This window comes from Suricata suricatta, chromosome 3 (assembly GCF_006229205.1).
Source record: "Suricata suricatta isolate VVHF042 chromosome 3, meerkat_22Aug2017_6uvM2_HiC, whole genome shotgun sequence".
In the NCBI taxonomy this organism is placed as follows: domain Eukaryota; kingdom Metazoa; phylum Chordata; class Mammalia; order Carnivora; family Herpestidae; genus Suricata; species Suricata suricatta.
In genome coordinates, this window is record NC_043702.1 from 50583839 (window position 1) to 50610467 (window position 26629).

The following is a 26629-nucleotide window of genomic DNA, read 5'->3' on the forward strand; positions in this document are numbered from 1 at the left end:
AGTCTCGATTTTTCCCCCTAACTCTCTGGCTGTTGCTTCTTAGATTCCTTCATGAGTTATTTTTCTGTTTCCCTTTTATAAGGTGTCAGGTTATTGGAGTTCATTTTCACGCTTACAACAACCACAACAATAGTAATAATAGCTAATGGACATCAAATTCTTACTTGTATTAAATGCTTTTTAGAGATGATATTTTATTTTTTATAAAACCCTCTAAGGTAGATACTATTAATACATCATCTTATAGAGAAGTTAAAGATCCTAAGGATGGCCCCAGTACTAGCATTTAGCAAAAACAAGATATCAAAGATACCCAAAGCAAAACCAAATTACTGAAATCTGACTGGACAGAGACTGCCCCTTAATTGCTTGTTCCTCTTACCCTTGGTGATCCCATCCACATACATGTAATCCCCTGCCCAATGCTCATGCTTCTCAAATCTAGTGTTCCTTCCCAAATATGGCTCTTAAAGATAAAGTCCCTATATCCCAGAGCCTGCTGCTGTTTTGTACAGGCAAGCCAAAACCCTCATTTCTCAAACTAAACTCTGCATCCCATTGCTCCCTGCCCTTGCAAAATTGTTCTTCTTGTTTGTCTCATTTTGGTCAATGGAGCCCACAGTTCACTCTCTCTGCCAGGTCAGAATCTTGCTTTCATCCTTAACTTCCTTCAACCCCTACCTCCTATTTCCAGTTAATTACTGAGTCTTCCTTACTTTTGCTTGTTTAAAATTTCTGGTCTCTATATGACTTCTCTTCAGTTCCACTGTCTAGATCATTAAAACAAGCAGGGGCTCCTTGCTACCAGCGCCTCTGCCCTTCTAATCTGCTCTTCACGATGCAGCTTAATTCAGTTTCCCAAAGTGCAAATTTGATCGTATCAACTCCTGCCTTTAAAATCTTCAGTGCCAGAGGGGAGGTGGATGAGGAGATGAGTGAAATAGATAAAGGGAATTAAGAGTATACTTATCTTGATGAGCACTGAGAAATGCATAGAATTATTGAATCACCATATTGTACACCTGAAAATGATATAACACTGTATGTTAATCAAATTTCAAGAAAAATCTAAGTTAAAAAAAGTCTGATAGAATTTTCTAGTGAAACAAACAAAAATATAAACACTTCTAGTGGCTTGTCACTGACCTCCAAACTCCTTAGGATGGCATTAAATGCCTTACCACCTGCCTTCTGCCTAGTGTTGTAGTCTAACTTTTGACAATTACCTACTTCACATTCTATAATCTATCCAGACATATTGAATTATTATTTCCTTAAATGTGTTAAATATGCTGTTCTTTCTCTTGATTCTGAACTTGTGTAGATAATGAAGTAATCTTACCTATGTCTAGAATGTTCATCATTCTTATAAATGTTAGGTTTCAACTTACACAACATCTGTTCTGGGAAAGTGGTTTCTAATAACCCAAGGCTGGGCAGGTGCCCCTCTGATGTCTGTCCACAGAATACTGTGCTTATCTACACTTCATCACATACCACAGTGTGTTATAAGTATCCATTTATTGTTTGCTCCAATAAGACATAAACAATTTGAGGATAGAGGTGGTATTTGAACCTACAGTGTATGACACTATGTCTAACATATATCAAGTGATCAACAAATATTTATTGAATTAATGAATTAATGACTGTCTACAAGTGTCATGCTAAAAAACAGAAGCCATCTGTTCTACTTGGCAACTGATAATCTCTGCAGAAAACCTTCATTAGGGTTGAGCAGGTTAGAAATGAATGGGAAATAAGGAAAAAGAAGGTTAGACTTCTCACTTGAGAAGCTTAGCTATTAGTTTAATTCATAAGAGCAATGGTAAATAAGTAATTAACCCACAGAAATAACCTCTCAAGAGTCATGCAGGATTTATAGGAAGAAAGTTTAAAAGCTTGACTAGAGGGTATAAAAGGAGATGAACACCACATGGTGAGACATACTATATTTCTGGCTAGGAAAACAATATTATAAGATAAAATTATTTTCCTAAATTAACTTATAGTTTCAATACAACGTAACACAGATCTTTCATTGAGTTTTATGTTATGAAAATGGTTCATATTTTGGGGGAAAAATTCAAACCAAGTCTCTCATTCTCTTATTTTCTCTTGAGTGTGTGTGTATGTGTATAAGTACTCACACATGAATATATATTTAGACATATACACACACACATATATATGAAGTCTTTTTTTTTTTAACACATATGGACTCTTTCTTTATGTACCCTCCAACAACTATTTTATTTAACTTAGCAGCATAACTTGGATATCTTTCTACATCAATACATATGGATCTACCTTACACATTTTTAAACTTCTACAATTGAAATTTATCATACATACAAAAGAGTATAGAAATTGTCTTTCCCTCATGTCCCTTTCCAATCATGATTCCCTAAAGGTAAACACTATTATGACTTTTTTTCAGCATTGATTAATGTTACCTGTTCTTGAATTTTATGTAAATGAAATCACACAGTATGTTATTATTATGTCTGGTCTCATACTCAATATTTAGGAGTCATTCAGTAGTTTGGCTTTTCATTGTCATTTTACATTACATGACCATTATATAATTTACACATTCCTCCTTTAGTGGATCATTGTGTTGTTCCCAGACTGACAATATTATGAATGGAGATGCTGGGAACATTCTGTATGTGTGTTTTTATGAAAATATACATATACATCTGTTGGCTATATACCTAGGAGTGGAAGAGCTAGGTGACAGGGTATTCACATATTTAGTTTTAGTAGATACTGCCAAAGGGTTTTCCAAAATAATTATAGCAGTTTACATTCCCATAACAGGGTGTATACCATATTCTTTTTAAAGACCTAGGGTATTGCATTGTGTTAATACATTGTAAGTGTATTTAAAATTGGTTGTTTTCATTATTTTTCCCTAGCACAAACACTTTGTATAGGTACTTTTGTTTGTGCATGTGAGTGTTTCTTTAAGCATGTCCAAAAGATAAGATCTAAAAAAAAAAAAAGAGAAAATAATTTTAAGTTCCACTTGGAAAAATTAGTTTTTCCAAATAAACTTAGGGAATAATATGTTTTAAAAAGCTGAGTAAAGTGAAAATGTTTTATAAAAGTTGCAGTACTTAAAATTGTAGCCGTGGTACAGAAAAGAACACATGCATTAATGAATAGAATGCTAGCTGTATCAGTTAGGTTCCAAAGAGGAAAAGTGAAATTGAACTAGATATTTAAAGCAGAGGGAACTTCACGTAGGCAATGGGTTACAGTGGTGATAAAAGGGACTGAGAAGCCACCCAATGATTAACAACGCAGCAACAGCAGCCGTGGCCCTATGCAGGAGAAGGGGGCAGGATTCCTAAAGGTCATGGCTAGGTCAACTAGGAAGCCAGGTAAAATCCTGGGATGGCTGTCTAAGCAAGGACAAGGTGCCAGAGGAGAAGTGCGGCCCCTGCTCAAGATACCACCTGAAGCAGAAAGGGGGAGAGATCAGTGCCTCCCACCAGAAGTGCTGATGGCCTATTAGGAAGGAGTGTGGAAAAAGTCTCTGAAGGTCAGCTTGCTTGAGATAACAGAGCAGAGCAGCAGAAGGACAAGAAAGCCAGCAGGATGGCATAATCGAATATATAATAAAGATGACATCACAAATCAGAATAGACAGGAATGGTGGTTTATTAAATGCTATTGATATCATTGTTACCTTGTTATGAAAAAGATTGAGTTAAATTGGATTTTTCACCTCATCCAATAGCCCCAAATAAATTACAAGGATGTGTAGTGTTAAATGTAAACAAGTGAAGTCTCTATGAAAAACAAAATTATGTTTATCATCAGGAATGGGGATAATTTATAGTGCATAAAAGCAACAGAATAAATCTGAAAGAGGGGCACCAGTAGGTCAAATGTTTGACTTCAGCTCAGGTCATGAGCCCACAGCTTGTGAGTTTGAGCCCCGTGTTGGGCTCTATGCAAACAGCTCAGAGCCTGGAGCCTGCTTTGGATTCTGTGTCTCCCTCTCTCTCTGCCCCTCTCCTACTCAAGCTCTGTCTATTTCTTTCAAAAATAAATAAATGTTAAATTTAAAAGAGAATAAATCTAAAAGAAATTATGATCATTTAAATTTAAAATAAGAATAAATAAAATTATAAGGTACATAACAAAGCAGGAAAATTATTGGTACACATATGAAAAAGGGTTAATACTAATAGTCTCATAAATAAAAAGAAAAGTGGCAAAATATGCCAACAGATATTTCATAAAAGAGGATAAAATTACCAGTAAATGTAGATAAAATAATATTTAAATTTCTAATAATTAAAGTCATAAAAATTTAGGTAAATATATATTTATTTGTCTATTAAAGTGACAAATATTATAAAATACTGTTCCTCCCCCAGTATAGGGAAAATGTATGCTACACCAATAAATGGACTACAATGCTTCCATTAAAATTATTTTTTGAGAAATATTTGTTGATAAAGATAATATTCTTTTTATTAAAATTTTTAATGTTTGTTTATTTTTGAGAGATAGAGTGCTAGTAGGGGAAGGGTAGAGAAAGAGGGAGACACAGAATCCCAAACAGGCTCCATGCTTTGTGCTGTCAGCACAGAGTCCAAGATGGGGCTTGAACCCACAATCCATGAGATCATCACCTGGGCCTAAGTAGGACGTTTAACTAACTGATCCACTCAGGTGCCCCAATAATATATTTTTTTGATAAATACTCTTGATATAAGGTGAAAATATTAGGATTCAAGCAATATTAAGCTTAAGTTAAAATTTTGCTACAAGATAAAATAACCCACACATACAAAATCATAAAGTACTAGAAGGTATGTATCAATATGGTTAAGAATAAACTGAAATAATCATTTCTGGACCATGGGATTACAGCAACTTTTATTTAATTATACATTTCTGTATTTTTCAAATATTCTATAGTGAACCTTTGTAAAAAAAAAAAAGCAATGATCATACATATCAATATGGTGAAGTCAAAAGATGGTGAAGAACACATTATTTGCCAAGAGGAGGAGATTTACAAAATTTGCAGACGGAAAGGAAAGAGTCAGTGGAGATGAACCGACTGCAGATGAAAAGGTCTGAACTTGAAGGAAGGTGTTGGAGGAGACAGGTTGAGCTCCAGAGCACAGATGGGGAAAGCAGGCTTGGATAAGAGTGTATGAGGGAACAAAAAGCCTTAGGAAGCAAGACTGAGAATCAGACACTGAGTGGTTCACACTCCATGACCTTGATTTTTCCTCTGCTGACAGTGAGGAGTAAGGGTTGAACAGTACATTTATAGTACACATTTATAGAACTGTGGGAGGTTCTGGAAATTTGCTCAAGAGAACTCATGGCTGAGGAAAATGAAAGGATTAACAGGTTGTCCTGAAAGTCTCTTTGAGGTAAGACATCTTAATTTAGTAATGGTGGCATGATTCTCCACGATTATGTGAGATTTTCCATCAAGGATATGTATAAGGACAGAAGCCTAGGAAGCTTGGGATGTTCTCTAGTTGAGAATTTGCAGAGTATTTAGAAGTAAAAGACAGAAAGGTTAGGAGATCAAAGGAACCTTGAAAGCACAGTCTGTGCCTGGATCTACACTGATCAAGAAAGGAAGGAAACCTGGAGTGGGTGCAGAAGACAGGGAGAGCGGGTCTTTGGAAGTACATTCCCACAGTGGGCAAAAGAGGAGTGAGAATACATCATCTGCCTTAACTGAGCACCCAAAGCCTTTGGATCAAACTTTTGGCATTTACCGCACTCTGCCTTGTGTTTTAGTTGATTGTACTTTTCTTTTTTTTAAACCACACCCTGCTCTCATGGCTGTGTATTCCTAAGGCACCTACCCAAGTGCTCTGCACTTGGCAGCCATTCAAGTACTGTTGTTGGAAGAGTGAAGGCAACCAAATATGTTAATTTTTGGCATTATGGCAAGTGCTTTGGTTAAATTTAGAACTACTCTTTTGAAGATCGTGTCGTCAAAAGTATTTATTAAATTGGCAACAGTGCTTGCCAGCAACGTCAATATGGCGCGCCTGGAGAAGAAGCCAATGGAAGGTGTTACTGGGACTACAGCAAGCTCAGGGCACTGAATTTAATTGCACTGCAGAAAGCACAGTCTTTTTAAGCTTCACACTAATGGTGAAAAGACCTGTTTCACAGGCAGGCACAGCTTGCTCTGGATTGACTGTCTTGTGGTTTCAGGAATGATAACTGTGAATGTTCCTTGCTCAAATAGTATCTACTCAAGAGGGTGGCAGGAAACCTTTTGCTTTTCCCTAACAGCCTAGTTTCAGAATGTGAATTTTCCTAATAACTATATTTCTAGGGCATACTCTTCTTACAGTATACTCTTCAAGGCCCTTCCTGTTGATTTCCCCTAATTTAAGTAGAACCTCACACGTTCCCAAGTCTTTATTTTATAGGAAGAGTAAAGATGAGGAATATATCACTTTGGTGGTAGTGAGGCTGGGTTGTTGCGAGGGAAGAAAAGTGACAAGTCCTCCTTTTGGTAATCTTAACCGTAGTTTTCCATGCACACACCATGCATGCTTGTGCACACACACACCCCCCCCTAAATTCACTCATGCACACTCAGTCACAAGTTCAGTTATGTGCTCACTCACTCACATAAACCTCTCCAATCTATTTCCAGTTAGATGTTAAAATCACAACTCCGCTACTTAACTTTTAGTGTTTTCAAGGCTCTTTCTTATATATTCATGAATCTAGTAGACCTCATCCCAGTGAACATTCTTAATTACAGTCAATTGCCCCAAATTGGCTTTCCTGAATTTAAATGCATTTGCCATTTCATTTTTCAAGGTGTATTTGATTGACTGCCTTGTAGTGATTGATGCAAGCTCATTCAGAATGTGTGAATAATAAATTTATTGCTCTCTGGAAATCAGTAATAGATCAAAAAATCTCTTTGGTTTAATATTTTACTGTTAAAGATTAAACAGTTCTTCTAAATAACTTAGCAACCCTTTCAACCTCAAATTGTTTAGCTCTATGTGTAAGGAAACTATGGAGATCATTTCAGTTCCCTTGGGTGCATTTGTGAAATTTGGATTTAGCTGGCCTGCAAATTGTACTCATCTACGCTACTGTTTCTGTAATGAGAATGATCCAACTGTGTCATAACCTTTTGGCTCTTAACCTCCTTCATTTACATAACCTTTTACTTCTCATTTGCACTAACCTTGCCAATTTAGGATGAATGCATCAAACTCCTTCCTTTTTCTCCCACGACCTGATTTTGTTGCTAAAAAAAATCAATTAGTTTGTCTTACATATGAGGAAACCATGTTGTTCACAATAGGCTTTTCAATATTTGAAAGATGGTAGGTGTTTTTAAAAAAAGAAATGGGTTAAAGGATTTTAGAAACAGTAAATCACTGTCGTGATTTTAAGAAAGAGTAAAGTACTTTTACTTTTAAAAATATGTTAAAATCTGAAAAGATTGATGAATGTAGACTGTTAAATAATTGACTTATATGCATATTTAGTGTCTTGCTTTGAAAAGTATATATTATAATTTAGAGTAGTGCTACTACCTAATACCTTAAACATGCATGTGTTAAAAGTATACATGCATTAGGGTCTTCTATATTTTAAATTATACTGTTATATACATTTATACACACACATATTCACAGGTGTTGATTTTTAACAACATATAAAATTTGGACTTGCTAAACTAAAAATATGAGGTAACTGTGTTTCAAAAATTAATGACAGTAGTCATTTAAAGAGCAAATAGGACACACATGGAATTTTGTTTAAAAAAATCCTATATACATGCAAGTTTACAAAAAAATAGTATTACCTATTCTGTGTGTGATACTCTGAGAAGAAAGACCAGGTATGTAATAGGAAAACCAGATGTCATCCAGGGTACCAAGGAGGCTTCCCTGAGGAAACGTCATTTGACCTGAGTAATCTTTCTATGTGATCCTGACCCATGAGCCCCTCCCATTTAGCTAAAAACTTGTAGCAGCTTTCTGGAATCCTCAGCACTCCTTGAGCACTGTGCATGATCTGAACTACCTCTGCCACCTCTTCCCCAGTGGCACTCATCCCATTGGACATTTCTTTTTTTTTTTTAATGTTTTATTTATTTTTAATACAGGGAGAGACAGAGCATGAGAAGGGGAGGGGCAGAGAGAGAAGGAGACACAAAACCCGAAGCAGGCTCCAGGCTCCGAGCTAGCTGTCAGCACAGAGCCTGATGCGGGGCTCGAACCCACGAACGTGAGATCTGACCTGAGCCAAAGTCAGAGGCTTAACTGACTGAGCCACCCAGGCGCCCCATCCCCATTGGACATTTCTGTTCAGTGGCCATACTCCTAGAAAATAAGCATGGACCTTGTATTGTCAGAATCAAGATCACTGTTATATTGTAGGGACAAGCAAATATTTGGTGAATAAATGAGGGTGACATAAAACCTCAAACCCTTAAATTAAAAAAAATTTTTAAATAATTTTTTAAATGCTTATTTATTTTTCAGTGAGAGAGAGAGAGAAAGAAATAGTGTGAGTGGGGAAGGGGCAGAGAAAGAGGGAGACACAGAATCTGAAACAGGCTCCAGGCTCTGAGCTGTCAGCACAGAGCTCCACATGGGGCTCGAACCCACAAACTGCAAGATCATGACCTGAACTCAAGTCAGATGCTTAGCCAACTGAGCCACCCAGGTGCCCCACAAAATCCTTAAAATTTGAAGATAATGTGTCTTATTCATCATTATTAGAATTGTCGCTACCACTTACTAAGCACACATGGTAAGCACAGTCCAAGATAACAAATGTGGTTGATATTGACGCACTATTAGTGATGAAAAAATGGAAGTTTGGGATGTCAATAAATTGCCCAATGTCAGGTTGTGATTTACTCTATGATGTTTAAAAAAGACAGAATCACTAAATTGTCTCAGTATCATCTGGAGAACACAAACACTATTTTTTTGATGGCAGTCTTGATGTAGTTCATCCCAAATATTAATACTTTTATATACATTTGTTTAGAATTGAAATGTTTATGTATTATTAAATTTATCCTCATTTTAAAGCATGAAATTCATCAGACTGTCAGACATGTACTATATATAAATGAGCAAAATAGGTGATATGACATACATGGTCTTCCCCATATATGGTTACAGGTGAGGTTATAATCGGAGTTGGAAGAGTGGCCTGGGGAAAAGTATGTATGTTATAGTAGAGGTAGTCATAAAGTCCTAAGAGTCATAGAGTTATATGTATTTAACAAATATTTAAAGAGTGAATAATATGTCTCACATGTTATTCTAGGCACTAGGCATACAGTGGAGACAGGGTCCTTGGTTTCATGAAAAATACGCTCTAGAGATGAGACATTAAATTTAATTGGGGAGGCCTAATTAGACATGGCTGACTAGAATAAATGATATTTTAACTGAGTCTTGAAAAATGAGTAAATAGTGTCATATGCTGATGGGGACTGTATTAGTTAGGATTAGATGAATCCTTTAGTTGAAAACCCAAAATACTACTCTCTCTCTGTCTCCTCCTCCCATAACTGTCTCTCCCTCCGATAAAATAAACCTGGAGAGAATTAGTCTAGTGTTAGTATGGTGCTCCAGAAATAGGAATCCAGGCTACTCCCTCTATGTTGTTGTCTCACCTGCCTTCTCCATGTCACTTTTAGCTCAGGCTCTAAAAAGGCTGCTTCATTTCCAGTCATCATATCTGCATTCCACCCAGCAGGAAGGGAGGCCATGATAGGGAACAATAGCATACCTCCTTTATTTCCAGACACTTAACAAAAAGTTGCAGACAGTGATTCTATTAATTCCCAGAATCAACCACAAGAGATGTGGAGAGGTGGAAAAATGATGTGTCTTGCTAAAAACTGAGGATTTTATTACTGAAGAAGAGGGGGAGAATGAATATTGAGGTTCATGGTAGTCTCTAGCACACAAAAAAGGTGAAGTATAGAAGTATAACTGCAAAAGACTCAGAAAAATAACTTGGAGAACTATATGTGTTACATGGCTGGAATTGTTCCATATATGGGACAATATGGAAGGGAACAGATTAGAAAGCTGGGTTAATGAAAGCATTGATTTCCCATACTCAGAAATATTATCATTTAGAAATATATAATAATTTAAATATTTTCCCATATTATACTTAATATATTTTATAATTTACAATAGCATTTTTCATATGTAATCTCATTTAATGTTTATGATAATCCTATGGAATAGCTATTACTCTTGTCTAGCAAGTTAAATAATCAAGATCCAGATGACTTTTCTATTATACCTTAAGTATCTAAGATATAGATATTCAGAGAGATTAAAGAAGATATTACATTATTTAAAAAAAAATTTTATGTTTACTTTTGAGAGAGAGAGCATGCAAGCAAGGGAGGGGCAGAGAGAGAGAGAGAGAGACAGAGAGAGACAGAGAATTCAAAGGAGGCCTTGTGCTGTCAGTGCAAAGCCGACATGGAGCTCAAACCCACAAACCATGAGATCATGACCTGAGCTGATGTTGGATGCTCAACTGACTGAGCCACCCAGGCGCCCCAAAGATATTTGCCCCAAAGATATTACATTCTTAATGCAAGGACAGAAAGGCAATGCAAAGGGAACCATTAAAGAATAAAAAACGGGCTCCTAGAGATTAAAATATGAGCACTGAAGTAAAAAGAAAAATTGATAACCTCCCAGAAAGTTAATGAAAATTAGAAAGATATGGAAATGTTAGTGAAAAGATCAGAGTTCAAATATGGAACATTCAAATTTTGATTAAAGTCCTAGAAAGACAGGAAAAAAAGGTATGTGTGTGTGTGTGTGTGTGTGTATGAGTATTGGTGATGGTGGAGGAGGGAGTATTGTTAAATACAAAAATGAAAGGAAATTATCCAAAATGGAAAAAAGACATGAGTCTTCACAGTAAAAGGGTTCATCAAATGTCCAGAACATAAAAAGATGCCCACAAAGAAATAATCTTTTTTTTTTTTTTGAGAGAGAGAGAAGGAAGGGGATGGAGGGGAGAGAGAGAGAGAGAGAGAGAGAGAGAGAGAGAGAGAGAGAGAGAGAGATTGAGAGAGAATATTAAGCAGGTTCCATGCTCAGTATAGAGCCTCACACGGGGCTCAAACTCATGACTCAGCATGAGATCCTTTACCTGAGCCTAAATCAAGAGTTAGATGCTTAACCAAATGAACCACGTGGGCACCCCAATATTTTAATAAGGTTTTACACAGTGACAAGGACAAAAGACACTACTAAAAGCTTCTAAAAGAAGTTCTTCAAATTTCTAAGGAAAAAATTTATGTTCAAACTATCAGCCAAAGATGAGGGCTGTTTGAAAATACATTTAGACATGTAAAGTTTCAAAAATTTCATTCTTCATCAACATTTTCTCTGTAAAATGACTATAGGGCATACTTCAACAAAACAGGAGAGTATACAAAGAGAGGATATATGGGATCCAGGAAACAGTAGATTTTTTTAAATGCTTATTTATATTTCAGAGAGAGAGAGACAGAGAGGGAGAGGGAAGGAGCAGAAAGAGATAGAGATAGAATCTGAAGCAGGCTCCAGGCTCTAAGCTGTCAGCACAGAGCCCAACATGGGGCTTGAACCCATGGGCAGTGAGATCATGACCTGAGTTGAAGTTGGACACTTAACCAACTGAGCCACCCAGGTGCCCCCAGGAAACAACGGATTTAACTTGGTAAAGAAGTCAAAAAAATCCCAGAACTACAGTTGAGGATAGTATCAGATTAGAGCTGAAGAGAGAGAACTCTAGGAAGCTGATCACTGAGGGGGATAAAGGAACTGTAGACAATATGATTGAGAAGGTGAGTATGATAAAGTCATAAATTCAAGGAACAAAGAACGCAATAAGAAATTTCAAAGAAAAATATGAAGTAAAATGGAGTGCCTGTGTGGTTCAGTCAGGTAAAGCACCCAACTCTTGATCTCAGTTCAGGCCTTGGTCTCAGGACTGTGAGTTCTAGCTGCGTACTGGGCTCTGTTCTGGGCATGAAGCCTTCTTTAAAAAAAAAAAAAAAAAGGAAGCAAGCTAAGATGTGACACAATGGTAAGCAATTGTAGAATGTTTACAGAAATCCACTTCAAATTGATGTTAGAAACATCTTTGCATCAATGATGTGTAAATACACAATTATAGAGACTGTTTACACCATAAGACAACTGGTACTTGAGGCTGGACTTTGAAGTTGTCTTCAGGGAAGACAACAGGGAAAGGGAGATAAATAAAATAGTGGGAAGTATACATACTAGCGGTAATAAACCCTAGCTGAAATCTACAAGAACAGACTGAAATCTATGTCCATTTGTCACCACCTCCAACCTTGATAGTGTGTGTGTTTTACAGGATAAGCTGGGGCCTTTTGTCTTGGAATTCAACATCCACCTGGCCTAGATGTCAGAGACAGAAAGACCCAGGGAAGGGTGGCCAGGCTCCTGCTCCTTGCCAACAAGGTGAGCCAGTAAATAAACAAAAAATGTGTACGAGTGTGACATCCCCTCTTTCCCCTTCCTCAGTCTTCTAAGCATAAAAACAATAGGACTAAGTCTCCACATCAGCCCTCAGAATTTCACACAAAGTGCCTCTCCGTGGCCCACTCAAACACGAATCAGACAGAAAAGGAAATTCTGGGAAACGTAGTTCAGCCTAGCCTAGCCGATGGTGTGACACACGGACACATTACATAGCTGCCACATACATAGCTGAGTGTCCCTAAGAGTTGTAACATTAGAACTACAGAGACAAGCAATGCAATTTTAGTATAGTATTTGGTCCAACTCTGAACAATATTTACATAATAATGATAATGTAAATGCTGTTTCTGGGTCACTACATTTAGAATCAATCTGTGGAAAAGCACAGCAAGCTGGGCTGTGGTTACCAGAAAAGAAGATGAATGTTAGCCTTGAAAACCTAAAAATAAAAGGTAGGTGGTACAAGGTGGGACATGGAAAGGGTTGGAAGAAAAATGAAAGGAAGAGGAGAAAGCCAATATTGTAATTTTTAAAGTGGAAAGTTAAGGGATCCTTCCTAAAATTAATGAACAAGAAAGAGAGGTTTAAGGGTAGTATTTAAAATGATAAATGTAAGTGATAGGAGAATTAAAGATAATGATCTAACTATAAACACTGGGAGAAAAAAGCAAAGGTGAAAAAAAGAGAGTATAAATACGGTAAATCTCAAAATTCACAGTGTTGAATCAATAGATAGTATCAAGAGTTGTTAAAACAATAAACCGACATACAGAGAAGCATGTTAGTTACTAACACAGAGATGGTTAAGAGGCTGTTTCTAGAAACACAAATGCATTAGGAGAAAAGTAGAGGGATACTTTTGCTTTTCATCTTTTTTTTTTGGTAGTATTTGAGTAGTTATAATAAGTATACATTACTTTTATTGTGATAATTTATTTTAAGGGAGAGAAAACAGAAAAGATCAGAGGGTAGGACCTTGGCTAAATCCTGCAGTAAAAGGACAGGTGTGAAAGAAGAAGCAAGAATAGAAGATGAAGTTAAGATAAATGTTACCTAATAGCATACTAACTATTTAACAGATTTAAACAACAGAAACCTTATCTTTACTCTAACTTTAGAATGGATTTGGCCATTGGTCCACAATGATAGTAGATATATCTGTCAAAGCATATATCTGTCCTTTTTTCTCTTGCATGAGTCATTCTGATGAAAACTTATGGCAAAATCCACCAACTATAATTTTATAAAGCATGAAACCATAACATTGATTTATTATATTACTGTGTTCTATATCACTATGTATACTATATTATTATGTGTATGTATCATTTCTATTCTATTCTATTCAACCATACCAATGTTTCTAAACATTTGAGTGCTTGCTGTCTCCTAGAATAGGCCAAGTTTTTCAAAAATTCTTATTTGCCAGTATAATAGACATTTTAGTATATTCACAATAGAAATGAAATTATTCTTCTGAATAGGATCCTAATCAATTATTAAATTACATGGATATCACATAAAAACAATATTTAGGATGAGAACTTTACATACTAGTTTATAATTTCTTATAATTATTTTCAAAAGCATTGCTTATGCTATTATATGTTCTAAATGTTCTGATTATTTTTCTTACATCAGTTACTGTGTATTTTTCTGGGCCAGTCACATCACTGAAATATAAAAGAACCATGTTAATGTCATTCACATTGATATTAGTATATTTCTAAACCTTGCCTATTTCCCATCTTTACATGTTTTCCTTTGATTAAACATCTCTGTGAATTATCCTCAAGTGCATTACTATTAACTTCAACAAGTTATGTTAGTTTAAATCATTTATTCTGTTGAAATACTATATTACATAACCAATTTCTGGAAATCTGTTAGTGATTTGAATTAATTTGTTCTTTAGAAACTGTGCTAGAATAATTATGCTTTGATCTTATAAATTAGCCAAATGGAATATTGTTTATAATATAATTTAAATGAAAACTGCCATTACATTAAATAGTGTTTCTTGGCTCATTGCTTAATGGACCTCAGCTAATGCACTGTTCGTTGGGAAATGGCAGAACTGGATCCGCTGGGGTTAACAACATATCAGAAACACGGTTGTCCTAACCAATGTTTTCATTACAAAGCAAATAATAAAAATCAAATCAATCTACTTTCAACACAAATTTCAGAGTGTTATTTAAGAATTGATAAGGTAGAGCTAAGTTGATTCTGCATGGTGCTCACGTTAGTGAAAAGCAAAGAATGTTAAAACAGCCTCTTTTGGGATCTGTCCCAGAACCCTCCAGGTTCTAAAATTTAATCATGTCAGGTATATAGGAAACCCTGTATTCTCTGGAACTATTTCGTTCTAAACTCTACTATCTCATCTTTGGCCAACTTGAGATTCTTTCAATTCCTCAGCTATTTACTCCTGCTAATCATGTTTTGAGTTCATGGAGACCTTCATCTTCTTGACCTGTTCATTTTCTTTTTAGCTCAATTTGCTAAACATAAATCACAATTTATTGTGCACTTATATTGTTCTAAGTACTTAAAAAATTTTTAAATGTTTTTTAATTTATTTTTGAGAGACAGAGAGAGACAGCATGAGCAGGGGAGGGTCAGAGAGAGAGGGAGATACAGAATCTGAAGCAGGCTCTGAGCTAGCTGTTAGCACAGAGCCCGACACAGGGCTCAAACCCATGAACTGTGAGATCATGACCTGAGCTGAAGATGGATGCTTAACCGACTGAGCCACCCAGGTGCCCCTGTCCTAAGTACTTGTACACACATTACCTTGTTTAAATTATATGAGGTTCCCATGAATAGGGATTATTATTATCCCATTTCACCCGTGAGGACACTGAAGCATAGAGAGCTTAAATAAGTTACTTCAGAGAAGTGGGTGGACAAGGATTCAAATTCAGGTGTAGTTGCTCAATAGCCTATGCCGTTCAGCTCCTACATTCTTACTCCCTTTCTTTTTCCACCCGAATCTTGTCATACTTCACTTCAACTTCTCTCAACTGCTCTCTCTCATACACACACACTCTCTTGTTTCTCAGTGCCCTCAACTCCTTTATTTTCTAGTCTTGTGAGCTACTGACATCCTTAAAAAGACCTAATTCCAGGAAAGCCTGGGTGGCTAAGTGGGTTGAGCGACTGACTCTTGATCTCCATTCAGGTCACGTTTTCAGGGTCATGGGATTGAGCCCCATGTCAGGCTTGATGCTGAGTGTGGAGCCTGCTTAAGACACACTCTCTCTCTCTCTCTCTCATTCTCTCTCTCACTCTGTCTTTCTGCCCCTGCCCCTCTCCCCCTCCTGTGCTGTCTTAAAAAAATCCAATTCCATTAACCAAACCATTCCTCTTCTCTGTTCTTACATTTGGAGTGCTGAGCACCTGAGCAATACTGGAGAGATCACCAGTGAGTGAGCACTGCTGTCATGACCCATTCACTGTCTCTAGCCTCAGCTGGGTCTTCAACACTGCCCAGTTGTGTGTCCTTTGTCAGTGCCCTTCTCTATTCCAAACTTAATTTCTGTAAATCTCCTGCTCTGCCATATCCTGTTTCCATTTAGCTAACCCAAAGACTTTGATTGCCAAACTGGCTCACATAAATAAGAGATCTTCAAGTATCAAGCTTTACTAATACTTTCAAAAATACAAGCAATCAAAGGTACAGGGGAAGCATGGAGAGGTCTAAGATATACTGCATAGCTCTCACAGTCCCTCATTCTTGCGTTAGACATTCACTGGGTTGTCCAGAATAACAGAGGAGATCTCTAAGAAATGCCCACGGGTTATTACCATATATAGTGGGAACATTACGGTTATGAAATATCTTCATTTACTACCTCAAATAGTTACTTAGCTTGCATGACACTTTCCAGAGAACCATGCTTCATAAATCTGTGCAACCTAGGTCCCTTTATCATGAGCTATCCTAAAATAGGAATATCCTGTTAAAAGAATTCCAGAGATAAGGGCTCATCTTCTAGCAAATATTAATCTATTTACAACGAGTTCAGCTATTAGACTGTCTATGAGGATCACCTGATTTCTTTCCCTCCCTAGAAGTGTCCTCTGTTTCAACTACAAACATACACAGGTCAATGGCTTTAACTCTTTCCATCTTTCATAGTTAGTTAAGACTCCTGCTTTCAGGACACCTGGGTGGCTCAGTCAGTTAAGCATCTGACTTGATTTTGGCTCAGGTCCTGATCTCAAGGGACTGAGATAGAGTCCTGTGTCAGGCTCCAAGCTGAGTGTAGAGCTTGTGTGGGATTTTCTTTTCCTTTCTCTCTGCCCCTCCCCCCATTCGCACACACACTCTCTCAAAATAAATAAGCATTAAAAAAGAACCCTGCTTTCTATTTTATAAAAAATAAAGCAACTCGTAAGTAGGAAAGTCCTTTGACCTCCTATTTCCAGTAATATGGCATTATTAGATATCCATACTATCCTCTTTCCCCCTCAGGGGGAAAAAGTGTCATTTATTTTTCCAAAGCCAAGCCTCTTCTCAATGATTTGTTTCTCCTTTGCTTTCTCTTCAGAGACTCTGGATATGTTATTCATCAATTGCAAATCCACCTAATTGCATTCTCAACTAGCCAACACTCCTTAGCAATAATTTATTTTTTTATCTATTACTTCTATTGAGCTTTTTATGTGCCCAGCACTTTCCTTATGTGAACTCAATCTTCATAACAACCATGTGAAGAATACGCATAGAATCCCCAGCCTACATAGGAGAGACATGGGTACAAGAAGAGGAAGTAATTTTTTCAGACTCACACAGCTGGTGAGAGATAACACTAGGATTTGGACAGAGCAGTTTATACTGTGCTACAAGTACCTTTTCTAATTTTTTTTTTTTAACGAACACATTTCAGATTTACAGGAAAAGGTGCAAAATAGGTGAAAGAAGGTGATGATAGCTCTAATCCTCATCCTGTCTGGTGTTAATATTCGTATAATCATCAAGAATAGGAATGCAACTTTGCAACAATATTTTAACTAAACTTTTATTTTTATATTTTAAAATATTAATTTGATTCAGTTTTGCATTAATATCCTTTTTCTGATCTAGAATATACCTTGAAATCAAGAGTGATTTCTCCTCACCTGTCTCTGGCCTTTAAAATTTTCTCAGCCTTGGGTGCCTGGGTGGCTCTGTTGGTTAAGCACCTGACTTTTGGTTTCAGCTCAGGTCATGATCTCACGGTTCTTGAGTTTATGTTCCACATCAGGCTCTGTGCTGACAGAGCAGAGCCTACTTGGAATTCTCTCTCTCCCTCCTTTCTCTCCCCCTACCCTCCTCTCTTTCTCTCTCTCAAAATAAATAAGTAAACTCAAAAAAATAAAAGAAATTCTATCTTTTCTTGTCTTTCATGACTTTCATTAGTACTTTTTGTCATTCTTTCTATTTTCTCCTCATTGTATGCCTAAATTGTCCTTGAACCCATCTACTCAGTTCTTTGTTTTGGGTATTTTGTTTTATTTATTTATTTTTTAACATTTTCTCATTTTTGGAGAGAGAGAGAGTGCGAGTGACAGAGGGGCAGAGAGAGACGGAGACACAGAATTTGAAGCAGGCTCTAGGCTCTGAGTCGTCCACACAGAGCCCAATCTGGGTCTTGAACTCAGGAGCGGTGAGATCAAGACCTGAGACAATGTCGGTCGCCCAACCGATTGAGCCACCCAGGCACCTCAGCTTTGTTTATTTTAACATACAACCATATTTACCATCTCAACCATTTTTAAGCATACAGGTTGGCAGTGTTGAATATATTTGCACTGTTGTGAAACAGACTGTCAGAGCTTTCTCATCTTGCAAAACAGAAACTCTCTACCCATTGAACATCCCCACTTCATCCGGGAACCACCATTCCATTTCTTGTTTCTGTGATTGACTACTCTTAATAGCACCCACAAGTGAGGTTCTGCAGTTTTGCCTTTATGGCACACAAGTGAGGCAGTCTAAATTCTTCAGTCATTGTTTCACATGTCCATTCAAGGAAATCCTTTGAGAGTAGAAGCCATGACACAATGTTTCCCACTTCATAAGACAATGAGCAAACTTTGAATATGACGTTTATTCCTCAAGAGCAATGAATTTGGGGCACTATTGTGTGTTATACTGTATCCCCCCAGAATTCATATGTGAAGATCCTAACCTCCAATAGGTCAGAGTGTGATCTTATTTAGAAGTAGGGTCATTGAAGAAGTAATTAGCTGAGTTAAGAGAAGGGTCTTACTGAAAATTGGATTAGTCTTGATCTAACACCACCTACTACTGGTGTCTCTATAGAGAGGGGAGATTTGGAGCCTGCACACAAAGAGAAAGCCATGTAAAGGCACAGGTGGAGATGGGCTGGTGTTCTACAAGCCAAAAAATGCCAAAGATTGCCTGCAGACCACCAGATGTTGGGGTGGGGCAAGACACAGATTTCCTCCCATCTATCAAAGCAGTCAGGTCTGCTGGTACTTTGATCTTGGACTTCTAGTCTCCATAACTGTAAAAAGGTAATATTCTGCTTATACTCAGTTTAAGCTGCTGAATTTTTAGGAGTAATTTGTTATCTAGGGCTATTGACTCTTAGATGGTCAATGATTGATCCATAAAATTGTATATAAAATTGCATGTGTTTGTGTCTATAGATACACATTTGTTTTCCTCTTTTGCACAATTTCACAATCTCCTCTTCATGACTAATGGCAGGAATGTAATCAAGAGGGAAGAAAAGATAAAACAGGAAGAAATGAGCGTCTGAGGTGGCATTTGTCTCTATTTTAACTTCAGGTTTCTCTTGGTATCTTCAGCTCATGAGGGTTCACATCTTATGACACAAAAAACACACACCTATGATCTTCAAGATCCACCTGAGCTTTACTCAGTGCCTGGCATCCAAGGGGATCTCTTGCATCTTCCTCCACTGTAAGCATTAAAAGTGATATTAAAAGTCCAAAAATAAATCAGTGTTATATGAAAACCAAGGGAAGGGGAAGGGAAAGATATTCTGAGACAAAGGGAGAAAAGATTATCTCTTGGCAGGTGCTCTGTTTAACAGATTTGGAGATAACAGAATGAGAATCAGTTCTCTATCAGTTCCTTAGGAATGCCATAAGAGATTACCACAAACTGTGTGGCTTATAACAACAGAAATTGATTTTCTCACAGTTCAAGTCCAGAAGTCAGACATAAAGTTACCTTCCTCCTGAATGTTCCAGGGAAGAATTCTTTTTTGTCTCTTCTAGTTTCTGGTGGCTCTACGCTTTCCTTGAATTATGGCAGCATAACCCAAATTTCTACCCATCTTCTTGCGGCTTTCTCTGGGTGTGTTTCTTTTCTGTGTGTCTCTTTTAAGGATTCCTGTCACTGGATTTAGGGCTCACTCTAAATCCTGGCTAACCTCAACTCCAGACCCTTAACTTAATGACATGTGCAAAGACTTCCTTTGCCAAAGTAGGTCACATTCACAGGTTTCCTGTGTCAGGTTGTACACATACCTTTTTTAGGGGGTTGTCATTCAACCCAATACAGGTTCTATCATTACTGAATTCTAAACATAAATGAAGAATAAAATTAGTCCAAAGAGATCTGAGTTCTAGAACTCTATTTCCTAAGAGACAAAAAGTAAACTCTTAACTATGAATCAACTATCCACCAAGAAAAGGACCTGAAAATATTTAGACTGTGAAAATGGAAACTTAAGGGGTGCAAATGAGTCCAACTTATTTTTTAAGATACTAAATTCAATATTTCAAACACTAAAATATTTTTGAGGAGGAGAGGTGATATGATGGTGGTCTTCTTTTTATAAAATGTCTTGTAGGAAAGAAATTAGATGTATGCTTTCTATTTTCAGGAAGTTTCAGGAAGACACATTTGAAACTAATTAAATCCAAACAATTCCATGAGCAGAGTAAGCAATGTTGTGAATTGTGAGTGTTTTGCACAGAAGTCTTGGCTTTGGGTGGGGGTTAAGTTAGCATATTTTCAAGTTCAAGGTCTCATTAAGTCTACATTCTATGGTTCTGCAATTTTCTTTCCTCCACACAAGTAAAAATTACTTATGAATATTTTCCAAGTTAGGGACACCAAACAACAATGTTTTAAGAGCATTGCTCATAAGCTTCTAGTAGAAAGAGTTGAAGCATTTGTAGTTTGAACATATAGAACAAGACTAAAATAAGCTAAATGTGGGGTCCAAAGTTTTTGAAAGGAAGGAGTAATAATTGTAGAATTTGGGCTGACGAGGATTACAAGGGGCTATTAATGTGCATCTGCTGTACTGTATATGACTTTTAACAACCAGGATCATCTGCTATAAGTTCAGGTAATGAGCTATTTCATTTTTCATAAAGGCATCTTTAAATCTATTTTTTCCACTTTATTATAAAAGTACTTCTTTCCCTTCAAAATATTCGATAACAATGAGTAGGCAATCATTAGACCAATATTGTGTTCCAAATAGCTTTGAAATTATGCCATGGGATCAAGGGATAAGAGCTCAGGGGAGGAGAAAGCATATTATAACAAGTAATAGTTTCATATAATTTTTTCTCTGTGTGCCAGAACTTTTTACAGATGGGGGTTTGAAATTGGATGAGAATCAAATAATCTGGTGTAATAAATAATGCCAGGTGCAGATCAGGTCCAATTTCTTTTTAAAAATGTTGAATCCAACATTTCAAATAACCAAAATATGTTAACGTTGGAAACTGGTCAGCATAGCTGGCAAAGGCAGACGTTCTGAAGTGACTGATGGAGCTCCGTCTAACCAGAGCCCTTTTGGCACGGGTCAGAAAGACAGCATCACACAAACTCTAAAATGATTTTCATCACTAGGGCAACTTGGCAAGCAACTAGGAAGGGTCAAGGTCTAACGATTATGAAAAATGTTACAATTTTCAATGTACTAAAGTCCACCGAACTTGGAGGTTTTACTTGGGTAATAATAATAATTGCTCATAATACATCAGGCATTATTTCAGATGCTTTATTTATGGCATTTTATTTAATCGTCTTCTCAATCCAATGAGGAGATTTGTTTTCCCATATTTCAGATTAGGAAACTGAGTGTCAGAATAACTTGTGTAGGATCACACAGCTAATAAATACATAGTTCAGTCCAGATTCCAAACCTATCAGCCTGTCTCCTTGGGCTCCTCTCTTAGTTCCTGTACTATTAAAAGTTCTGTCTCGGGGTGCCTGGGTGGCTCAGTCGGTTAAGCGTCTGGCTTCGGCTCAGGTCATGATCTCACGGTTCACGGGTTCGAGCCCTGCATCAGGCTCTGTGTTGACAGCTAGCCTAGAGCCTGGAGCCTTCTTCAGATTCTGTGTCTCCCTCTCTCTCTGACCCTCCCCTGCTCGCACTGCCTTTCTCTGTCTCTCAAAAATAAATAAAAAACATTAAAAAAAAAAGTTCTGTCTCAATCATAGGACATCTCCTTAGTCTGAAACTGCAGCCAATTAGTTTGCCTTGGTGACCTTGACAATTCATACTTTTATCTCATTTGTTTAAAAAGAATTTATAAAGGGCACCTGGCTGACTCAGTCAGTTGAGCATCTGACTTTGGCTCAGGTCATGATCTCACAGTTCATGGGTTTGAGCCCCATCTCGGACTCTGAGCTGTCAAGCTCAGAGCCTGGAGCTTCTTCAAATTCTGTGCCTCCCTCTCTCTCTGACCCTCCCCTGCTCAGGCTCTGTTTCTCTGTCTCTCAAAAATAAACATTAAAAAAATGAAATTAAAAAAAAATAAAAAGAATTCATATAAATCATGAAATGAATTACTATATAAAATACTATGTGTGAATAAATAATTGAAATACTATATAAATGAAGTGACCTTTATGAAAAGTAGAAAATGGTAGAATGTAATATTTATTCAAAACTCATTAATTTGTACAACCAATATTAAATGATTGCCTGATATTGTGAAATGTACGGGTAGGGGAAGACATGCTTCCTGGCCTCAAGATGTATATAGTCCTGTGAGGGTGACAGACAATAAATAAGTAGAGGATTTTACATTTTGCTAATTTTGGGGGGATGGGGACTCATTTAAGCTGAGATTGGATGGTTTAGAAGAAACTAGCCACAGGAAGGGAAGACAAGAAAGAAGCAAAAACATAATAAGCAAAGGAAACAGGATGTGCAAAGGTGCTGAGGTAGGAAAGAGCTTGTGGTTGCTCAAGAAAGTAAAGTGCCAGTGAGTCCAAGAAACAGAAAACAGAAGGAAGAAACAACAGGCTACAGGTGAGGCTTCAGAAACAGAAGGCGGACGGTACTGGATGGTCTGATGTGCTGTTTGAATGGTATCCTAACTGGCTAAGAAGATATAGGAGCGTTTTAAGGAAAGGGAATGAGATGATCTGACTTGTGTTTTAGAATTCCCACTTTGTTTCCTGTGTGGAGAATGGATTTGAACATAGATTTTTATATTCTGGGCTGAGATTTTCCAAATCAAGCATCTGAGCACTCCTCAGAAGCCATTATATTAAAACGAATTTATTTCTATGGGTTGATTCCTTTCTGTTTAATTCCAAAGGACTCTAGTATACTAGATTTTTGTTTTATTTTATCTGTTATGAAGCAATGTGGACTTCTGTGTTATTTATCATAAAGTATCTAGCCTGTGAATTTAACCTCTTCATGTTTCCATCTTTTTTGTCTACAAATCAGAGATTTCTTTCTTTTTAAAATTTTTTAAATGTTTATTTATTTCTGAGAGAAAGAGAGCATGAGCAGGGGCAGGGCGCGCGCGCGCGCGCGCGCACACACACACACACACAGAATCTGAGGCAGGCTCCAGGCTCCGAGCTGCTAGCACAGAGCCCGGACTTGGGGCCAGAACTCATGAACTGCAAGATCATGACCTGAGCTTAAGTCCGGGTCTTAACCAACGAGGCCACCCAGGTTCCCCAGAGATTTATTTCATTGACAATGACCTTCCCTAAGATATCATACTTAAAGTCATTTGGTACCTTTCCAAATAGATGAATGCCATGTTAACAGAACATCTGTGAGTTTATTGCTTCTTTCGCATTTTATCTGCCAGTTTAGTGTCATGTCTCTTATAAAATGTGGGTGAATAGATTATGCTTGTGGCTTTATTTATTTATTTATTTATTTATTTTTGTAACTTTATTATTTTTTTTAGAATATAACACTATTTTTTTTAACATATGCAATTATTTTCCATCATTTACAATACAGTAGTTACAATGACACACTTGTGGCTTTATTGAAATTTCAGTTGACTGAAATGATATTTTGAAAACTGTCTTTCATCTAAGATCTTCAAATGCATTGCAGTCATTTATATTATCCTCCAAGGGGTGCCTGATTGTCAGGCTTCAGCTCAGGTCATGATCTCATGGGGTTCATGAGCTTGAGCCCTGCATCTGTCTCTCTGCTGTCAGCACAGAACTTGCTCTGGATCCTCTGTCCCCACCACTTCGCCATCTCTCCCCTGCTTGTGCTCATGCGCGCTCTCTCTCTCTCTCTCTCTCTCTCTCTTTCTCAAAAAGAAACATGAAAAAAGGAAAAAGGACTAAAAATAAATAATCTTCCAAAATGCATACAAGGTTGGAAGGCTCTGGAAGATAATTAGATGAGCCAAAAAGAGAAGGCTTGTATCTCTTGGTCTTGTCTTCAGACTTTTTATCTTTCAGAGAAGAGGGAATAATAATAGCAACACCATATTTTTTTTTACTTTCTTTTTTGTTTCTCCTCAACATCTAATATCTGCCTTCCTTTAAAAAATTTTTAAATGTCTTTTATTTAATTTTTGAGAGACAGGGAGAGACAGTGCAAGCAGGGGAGGGTCAGAGAGAGAGGGAGACACAGAATCCAAAGCAGGCTCCAGGCTCTGAGCTAGCTGTCAGCACAGAGCCTGAGGCGGGGCTCAAACCCACGAACTGTGAGATCATGACCTGAGCTGAAGCTGGATGCTTAACCGACTGAGCCACCCAGGCACCCCTCTGCCGTCCTTTTTAGAGAGACTGCCCTGGGCATTGTGTCATTGGGATCCAGTGCCCCACTTCTGTTATGGAAGCTGAATGGGAAAATTACCCTCTCCCCATCCCTGGGGAGACAGAAGCAGGTGTGGTGGGGCTTTGCCTGAAGGTGTGATGTCCCATGGCAGTGAATGTCCAATTGTTTGTGATGTTAGTGTCTTGGTGACGACATTCATGGCACCTAACTTCCAAAATCCTTTTGGGTTTCGCACATCTTCCAGAACCACTTCTCTCCAGTTTGCAGATTTTACATTCTTCGATAATTTCCGGATAGCCCATTGACTCTATTGCTTGCACCATGAACCTTACAATCATTAACCGGTACTTGGGAAGGCAGCTAATGTGTCATTGTGGAAACTTGATTGGCCTGCTTTGTCTAGGTCATAAATCTGATTCTGTTCTTAATAGAGAAAAAGAATTAAGGTCCTACCTCCTCCCTCTCTAACTCCTGAGTGTGATGACTGAACAAAACATATAAATAAATGTGTGTTATGAATATACTTTTAAAATTTCAAAACATTGGAAGAGTTTTGAAATCACTGATGAAATAACCACTTTTAGTAAAATTCAGAAGGAAATCTGGTCCCTGTTACCAAACATACATATTTTTATGCTATATTTCTATCTTCCGAAGAAGCTGTTTTACACCAGGGGAGTATTAAGACCATCTTCTGACAGGCAATGCTCACTTTTCAGTGTCCTCCCTGCCAGATTCCTTCATGTTAGCTTTTAAATAACCTTTCATCTTAAACAACAGTAAGGTAAAATTATTCAAATTGTTGTGGTTGCTGGGAAATGATTTCCCCTCCTTTTTAGTATGTCTTCTGGGACACTCAGATACAATTTGGAAACAAATGACAGCTCAGGACTCCATTTTCTTGCTGTGAGAGGAAACTGGAGAACAAATTTTTAAGTTAAGGTTGAAGCATTTAGGTTTTGATTTTAAAGGGAGTTCTGAATTTGTTATAACTCTGTTTTGTGTGATGAAAACAGGCACTGAATTATACAAACGAAGACGGTACCATCCTCCACCATCCTCATATCGTATCTTTCCTGCGCTGGTTAGTTTTGTGTTCACAAGAGTAACTGCGTGTTTTTCCTTTGCTTTCTCTCATCAAGGGGAAAATTCAGCATATTGCCTCCTACTGGTATTTACATTTAAGCTGGCAGATGAAAATTCTCGTTTTTAAACCAGCGAAGTACCAGTGAAGACTAAAGAACCGATGGCTGACATAGTCAGAAAGGACCTGAGCTGCTCCCTTTCACACACTGAGACTCCATTAATGTTAACTACTGTCAGTGCTTATTTTCTACTTGGGGATGAAGTCTAAATCTTCATCTATGTGGGAAATTATTTTGACTACTGGATCTGACTAGATATTTCAGCTAGATAAATGGTCAATTCATTTCAGTACGTGGCTTCACCAATTTGGTAAATTCATTTTCAATGACTAAATTGTTTGCATTGATATATAATTTATTATTTAATCAGGAAACATTTGCAGCCTGCCAGGCACTGTGCTAGGCATTTAAACTCTATGATGACTTATCTTTTATTGTTTTTATCACTTGCTCAATTATCTTAAGGCTAAACTGAGATAATGACATTAATTTATGTTGTATTAAATTGCATTAATTAGGGGTGCCTGGGTGGCTCAGTTGGTTAAGTGTCTGACTTTGGCTCAGGTCATGATCTCACGGTTCATGGGTTTGAGCTCTGCATCGGGCTCTCTGTTGACTGCTAGCTCAGAGCTTGGAGCCTGTCTTCAGACTCTCTGTCTTCCTCTCTCTGACCCTCCCCTGTTCACGCTGTCTCTCTCTATCTCTCAAAAATAAAACTAAAATAATTTTTAAAATTCCATTAATTAAAAGCATGTGGGATTGATTAGAGAAATGACATAGGGGTTGTTACAGTCCAATAGAACTAATATTATTTTTGAGAGAAGTAAATTTTCTAACTCTTAAAAGAGAAGTGAGCAATCTTTATGCTAATTTATGGAAAATTTGGTCAAACATCTTGTTAAGATTATACAGAGAAATCCATCTTTCAAAATTATTTTTCCACCTG